Source organism: Cebus imitator, unplaced genomic scaffold, assembly GCF_001604975.1.
Source record: "Cebus imitator isolate Cc_AM_T3 unplaced genomic scaffold, Cebus_imitator-1.0 Scaffold786, whole genome shotgun sequence".
Lineage (NCBI taxonomy): Eukaryota > Metazoa > Chordata > Mammalia > Primates > Cebidae > Cebus > Cebus imitator.
In genome coordinates, this window is record NW_016108101.1 from 57,280 (window position 1) to 64,779 (window position 7,500).

Sequence of the window (7,500 nt, forward strand, 5' to 3'; positions counted from 1 at the left end):
GACGGGGTTTCACCATGTTGACCAGGATGGTCTCGATCTCTTGACCTCGTGATCCACCCGCCTCGGCCTCCCAAAGTGCTGGGATTACAGGCTTGAGCCACCGCGCCCGGCCTGTCCTTCCTGTCTTAACCGCTGTCATCAAGCTCTTGAGTTCTTTCTCCGGGTTGACTGACTAAATATATCTTAGTACAGATCACTAAAACGTAACTACCCTTGACCCCGACGTGATTTGAACACGCAACCTTCTGATCTGGAGTCAGACGCGCTGCCGTTGCGCCACGAGGCCTCGGGTGTCATCCTTTTTCTTGTAAGGTAAGAATCTAGTCTTATCTCCCTCCCAAACAATTTATTGTTTGACTTGATCTCTTTTCCCAGTTTCGCTAAGGCTTTGTTGAGAAAAATAAGGAAGTTTCCGGATTAAATATTATCCCCAAACCCAACTAAATGTTCCATATATTAAAAACAGTTGTTTCTCAAGTCCAGTCTTTCCAGTTCTCGAATTTGTCTTTTTCGAGAAAAGCAGTCTGTGTGTTCGGTTTAGATTTGCAGTGAAACAGTAATAAGAACGGTTATGAAGTTTGTACCACTACTTTCTGTAAATGTACTAGACTCCCCCCTCTTCACCAGAGAATCCCAGCTTCGCCCCGCCCCGCAGGACCTGGCCTAGCTAGCCCTGGCTTCACTCAAACCTATCCGCACACCCGCTCCATCCTCAACTTGCTGGGCTTCAAAAGCCTAACGTGAATAATATCTCTTCCCTAAACAATCCCTTCTCAGTCAGAATCCGCAGGCCCTCTGGTCTCTATTGTGTACACGTGCCAATCAGTTCACAACAATAACCCCAAACAAGCCGCTGACATTTATTGAACTCACCGTTTTCCACGAGCCCCAGGGCTTGACTTCCTCCAGCCCAGCGGTTCTCAAGAAGTGCCTCAGGGTCGGCAGCATCAGGGAACCTAGAAAAAGGAAAACCCCACACCTACTGAATCAGAAACTGGACGCGAGCCGCCCAGTCTGATTGAAATACCCTTCCAGGCGATTGTGACGTGGGAAAAGTTTGAGAATCAATCCTCCAGCCTAGAAACCTGATATTTTGCTTTTTCAAGAAAATAAGGTGGGGGGGCGGTGGCTCACGCCTGTAATCCTTGCCCTTTGGGCAGCCGAGGCTAGCCTGACCTACAGGGAGAAACCTGGTCTCTACTAAAAATACAAAATTAGCCGGGTGCGGTGGCGCATGCCTGTAATCACAGCTACTAGGGAGACTGAGGCAGAAGAACCGCTCGACCCCGGGAGGCGGAGGTTGCAGCGCGCCCAGATCGGCCATTGCACTGCAGCCCGAACAACAAGAACAAAACTCCATGTCAAATAAATGAAGGAATTAATGAATGAATGAAAATAAACGTCCAGTCTTCCAGGATGGAGGAAGGACAGCGTATTTAGTTACTAGTGCTCCTGTAACAAATACTACAGACTGGGTGGCGTAGACAACAGAAATCACTTTCTCACAGTTCTAGAAACAAGAAGTCCGAGATCAGGGTGATTGTCTGATTGATTTTTTTCCCCTGAGGCCTCTTTTGATGGCTTGCAGGTGACTATCTTCTCCCTCTGCCTTTAAATGATCTTTTCTCTGTTGTCGGTGTCCTAATCTCTTCTTACAGGGACACCTGCCCTTATGATTAGGGCCCTACCTTCATAATCTCAATTTACCTTAATTACCCCCTTTAATGACTCTCCAAATACTGCCCCATTCTTTTTTCCCTTTTATTTATTCGTAAATATTATTTCTTTCTATTTCTCCATTTTGCAGATGAAATACTGTCACTTTCGGAAGTACTAGAGATTAGGGCTTCAACATATGAATTTAAGGGGGTTGGAGGAAGGCTACATTCAGCTCAAACAGGTAGTTTCCAGTTTCTGAGAAACTGTACTGACAGTTTTCAGAAACTGTACTGACAGTTTCTGAGCCTGGCATAGGGAAAACGGATAGAAATGGGGGTTCGGTAGTGACCATCTATTCTCTTTGCTTTTCCCACTTCTGGTTTAGGATTTAGCTTTCTCAGGGCTGTCAAAATCAGGGACTCCTCAATCAGTTTTCCAGATTACAAAATTTTGTTTCTGTTTTCTTCTCTCCCTATTTGGATGTATATTTTAGTGTTGTTTGAGTGGGATTTGCAAAGTATGCAAAAATAAATTTTTGTGTTTAACTCACAATCTTTACCTGGAAGCGTCCTAAGGCAGCGGTGATTCCCTGCGTGTGGAAAGCAATCTGCTTCTGTCTTCACCTCTCCAGCTCTCAGCTCAAGCATTCCTTTCTCATCGTGGCCTTTCTCTCTGCCAATCAAAAGATAAAGCACTCTATTAGTAGTTTTTGAAGTACTATATTCCTGCCCTTGGTAGTTAACTAGTTGAAACGTCACAGTATTTTTTTTAATAGTTTAATGTATTTTAATAGCAAACGTACAGGAACAGCACAGAAGACAGACAACATTAAAAACGTGTACTTGCATGTAGAAAACTCAGAAAAGTGTAGTGGTTGGATGAAATCTATGATAAAATGCTACAAACACCATTTAGTTGCGATCAATAAGAAATTTCCTTTTTTTTTTTTTTTTAGAGATGGGGTCTCACTATGTTGTCCAGGCTGGAGTGCAGTGGCTATTCACAGGCGAGATCCCACTACTGATCAGCACGGGAGGTTTGACCTGCTCCGTTTCCGACCTGGGCCGGTTCACTCCTCCTTAGGCAACCTGGTCGTCCCCCGCTTCCAGGAGGTCACCATGTTGATGCCGAACTTAGTGCGGACACCCGATCAGCATGGCGCACTACAGCCCAGAACTGGGCTCAAGCAATCCTCCAGCCTCAGCCTCCGGAGTAGCTGGGACTACAGGCACGCACCACCACACCCTGCTGTTTTTGTTTGTTTTTGTTTTTGTTTTTAATCCAAATGCTGGCATTGTCCAGAAAAAAATTAACAGGTTTATTTATAATGATTTTGAAGTTGAACCGCTGAACCTTATTCACTGAAACATTTTTAACTTGCATTAATGCTTCACATCTCCACATTTATATTAAAAATTCACACCCAAATGAAAATGGAAAAACTGCCAATACCTCATTTCTGTCCCCAGTTTTTGCACTCGCAATCATATACTTAGGTACTTTTGACCCCATGGAAAATAAAAAGAACGCTCAGAACTGCCAATAATAGGAAGAAGAGAATTTTTTTTTTTTTTTTTTGAGAATGAAATGTTTCCCATCACAGTGGATTCTGAAGCACGTTCTCCATATATGCGGCGTGCTAGCTGCATGTCTTCTGGCATAATTGTCACACGTTTGACATGGACAGCACACAGGTAGGTGTCTTCAAAAAGGCCAACCACATAGGCCTCACTTGCCTCCTGCAAAGCACCAATAGCTGCGCTCTGGACGCGCAAATCTGTTTCAAAGTCCTGAGCGATTTCCCGCACCAGACGCTGGAAAGAAGTTTGCGAGTGAGACGTTCAGTGGACTTCTGATAACGCCTAATTTCACGGGGGCCGCACAGTACCAGGCCTGAGAGCGATGAGGTGTCTCAACTCCCCCCCACCAGTAGAGGGCGCACTCTCGCGCGCGGCTTTTGTGGCCGGGTGCTTCCTGGGTGCTTTCCCACCGGTGGATTTGCGGGCAGTCTGCTTTGGACGAGCCTCTTTTCTTACCCACCTTCTCCTTCGGCCGAGCTCGGAGAGCGAGAGGCGGCGCTGGCGTTGGAGAGCGCAGCGGCGGCTGCAAACACGATTGCAGTATTTTTTTTTTTTTTACCATTAGATTAAACTTTGTCTCTCCTCAAGCAGACCGTTTTTCTTTAGCGATTGGAAATTCCTTGGTTTACAATGATTTCACTACACTTAGTACAATGCAGAGATGCTTATTTTCTGTCAGCAAGTTAAAGTGCTCCCCAGCCGAGGACCACGTGGCCTAATGGATAAGGCGTCTGACTTCGGATCAGAAGATTGAGGGTTCGAATCCCTCCGTGGTTACTTGGGGGACCTATCACTTTGTTCTTTTCCATCCTCAAAGCTGGTAATCAGAAATGTACTTCTTTCCACTTACTGCACTAAGTTATCCTCATTGTAGATTACTTCCTACACATCCCTTGCCTTTGCTCTGTTCTTGGCCACCCGCTAATTGTCTGTTTATCCTTCTCTGTCTATCCACCACAGCGCCATACAGTACATCTTCGGGGTCGGTGCTACTAAAAATTTGGTCCGATCACTAAACCAGTAACTTCACCTGGGAGCTTCTTAAAAATGTCAACTTTCGGGGCCGACCTCCCTTCCTAGTCTGCCCTATTCTTGACCTACTTAGAATCGCTGTTGGTGGGCCCTAGGATGTTGGGTTTTAGCCAGGCTATCCAAGTGGTTCTTTTGCACGCTCGAGTATGAGAACCATTTATAGATCTTACAGGCTGTGGAACATACCCTAGACCATAAAGCGCAAAGACGTCAGATCCAATTACAATTTAGTGCCAACCTACCTGAGTTTCAAGGCTATTATGGCAGGAGTAATGTGAAACTGCCACGGGAACCTCTTGGAAGGACTGGGGGTCGAAGGAAGGCAGGAAAGAGGTCAACCCATCTGACAAAAAAATCTTCTAACAAATACCGAAGACAGAATTAGGAGAATCACCATCTGCAACCATTGGAAAAATAATAGACTAAAGCAAAGAAAGAACGATCTTAAAATCGTCAGCAAAAGGTGGTTGGGAAACAACAGAGGCTCGTGGTGTCAAGTGCCACTCCAAAATTATTTGTCAATTGCAAAGGGAGAAATAACCCTGGGGCACCACTCCGTCTTCACTATCAGCGGGACAGAGCCTTCTGATGTGAAGTTAGTACCGTGGAAAGAACAACGTCTGGGCAAAAATGCTTAACCTAAGTCTAATCCCTCAAATTCATCAAAAATCAATCATTTAGATTTATTTTCTAATTTAAAGGGAGTAAGTAATAAAAGATGCCATCAGGAAATAATGAGACAAATCCAGAATGCAGGACATTCTATGAGACAGACTTTTTTTCTTGTTTTGTTTTCATTTTTTTGTGACAGGGTCTCACTCTGCCCCCCAGGCTGGAGTGCAGTGGCAAAATCACGGCTCACTGCAGCCTCGACCTCCAGGGCTCAAGGGATTTGCACCTCAGTCTCCCGGGTAGCTGAGACTCCAGGCATATGCACCACCGTGCCTGGCTAATTATATTTCTATTTTTTGTAGAGACCGGATCTCCCTGTGTTGCCCAGGCTGGGACTTGAATGGAGGAAGGAAGGAAAGGAGGGAGGGACGGAGAGAAAGATTAAAAGATGTCATGAAGAAATAACAACAACAATACAAAGCTGGGAGACTGTTCTAATGTGAAAGAATGTATGGAAACATTCAAAAACTGCCTCTAGGCCTGATGGGGTGGCTCACGCCTGTAATCCCAGCACTTTGGGAGGCTGAGGCGGGCGGATCACCTAAGGCCCAGAGTTCAATACCAGCCTGACCAACATGGAAGAACCCCCTCTCTACTGAAAATACAAAAAATTTGCTAGGCGTGATGGTGAATGCCTGTAATCCTAGCTGCTCAGGAGGCTGAGGCAGGAGAATCGTTTGAACCTGGAAGGCAGAGGTTGCAGTGAGCTGAGATCACACCACTGCACTCCAGCCTGGGCAACAAGAGCAAAACTCTGCCTCAAAAAAAAAACAAAAAAAAACCTGCCCTCTAAAAACATATTAGATGAATTTCAATAAATACTTAGAAGTTTTTATGCACTTATTTAGGGTTCTCTCACTTGCCCAGGCCGGAATGCAGTGGCCCTGTCATAGCTCACTGCAATCTTGAACTCCTGAGCTCAAGTCATCCTCCTGCCTAAATTTCTGGAGTAGCTGGGATTACAGGAGCGTGCCAACAGGCTAGGCTGATTTTTAAAAATCTTTTTTGTAGAGAGGCACAAGAGAAGGGGTTGTTTTCTTACCGTTGCTCTCAAACCCTGGGGTCAAGAGATCCTCCCTCCTTAGCATCCGAAAACGCGGGGATTACAGCCACTGCACAACAGATATGAGGTGTTCTTAAAGAATTGCTCGTTTTTTTGGTTTTGTTTTGTTTTGCTTTTTGGTTTATTAATGATATTGTAGTTAAATAAGACGCATGTTTAGGCAATACATGTTTATGGATTTTGGTGTGATATATCATAATGTCTGCAAGTGAATTTCATATGATTCAGCAGAAACAGGTAGATGAGACTAAGATAGCAAAATGCTAATTATTGAATCTGGGTGATGAGTATACAGATAATTACCTATTCTTTCACATTCTTTATATGTTTGAAATTTTTTTTTTTTTTTTTTTGAGACGGAGTTTCGCTCTTGTTACCCAGGCTGGAGTGCAATGGCGCGATCTCGGCTCACCGCAACCTCCACCTCCTNTTCGCTCTTGTTACCCAGGCTGGAGTGCAATGGCGCGATCTCGGCTCACCGCAACCTCCACCTCCTGGGTTCAAGCAATTCTCCTGCCTCAACCTCCCGAGTAGCTGGGACTACAGGCGTGCGCCACCATGCCCAGCTAATTTTTTTTAGTAGAGACAGGTTTTCACCATGTTGACCAGGATGGTGTCAATTTCTTGACTTCGTGATCCACCCGCCTAGGCCTCCCAAACTGCTGGGATTATAGGCGTGAGCCACTGCGCCCGGCCTGAAAATTTTTACAATAAAAATTTTAATTTGTCAATAAGGCTTGACAGAGGCTGTGCTATTTAAACAAAGGTCCTGAAGGATGAGCCCTGGGGCTCCAAGAAGACATGGCAGACGTCAGGGTGAAGACAACAGCGCTGTGTGAGGTAGGACTGGTCCTTTCTTATCTCAGGAGTTCCAGGCTGCCTTGACAGAGTGACCAGAAGAGGAGCTGAAAAGGTTGGATAGATGCAGAAGATGAAGGCCTGCCACGTCATTTGTGATTTTCTTGCTAGGCCACAGGGTGCTTCAAAGACATTAAAGGAGGTAAGGGCCACAATCAGACACACATTCTAGGTTAGTGCTAATTTAGCTCTACCTACAGAATCTGCCCTCAACTACTTTTCTGGAGTTACCGCTCCTCACTGCCCTTTTCAGTACCTCTCCAGAGAGCAATGTTTCAACTACAGGGAACTTTCTTCAGTTTCTTCCATATTCCATAAGATTCACGTCTAAAACACTACCCTACCCCATTTTCCTTCCCCAACCCAATTTGGCTCATTTTAACATATCCTTCAGATCCAGATCTGAGCTTAAGTATAATTCATTCCGAAAATACTTATTAAGCACCAATGGAAGACTCAGAGGTAAAAAAGGTAACACTGAAACCTGTCTTCATGAAGCTTGAAGTCTAATTAACTGACCCTCCAGGCAACCACCTAAAACCTTTGTGGCTGAGATCCAGCACTCTTTCTGGGGGCTACTTACTATCTTATAGCTGCACTTCTCACCTGCACTCAGTGGTTTAATTGTAAACTTCT

General features: G+C 45.0%; 2 non-coding genes and 1 pseudogene across 2 annotated transcripts; 1 reads left to right on the forward strand and 2 right to left on the reverse strand.

Annotated features, from left to right (window-relative positions):
* Positions 1-214: 214 nt before the first annotated feature.
* Positions 215-286, reverse strand: TRNAW-CCA. Its single transcript has one exon. It is a non-coding gene; the product is annotated as a tRNA-Trp (tRNA).
* A 1,575-nt stretch (positions 287-1,861) lies between these two features.
* Positions 1,862-7,500, reverse strand: part of LOC119469709 — a 14,438-nt pseudogene continuing 8,799 nt past the window's right edge.
* Positions 3,944-4,016, forward strand: TRNAR-UCG. The gene has a single exon. It is a non-coding gene; the product is annotated as a tRNA-Arg (tRNA).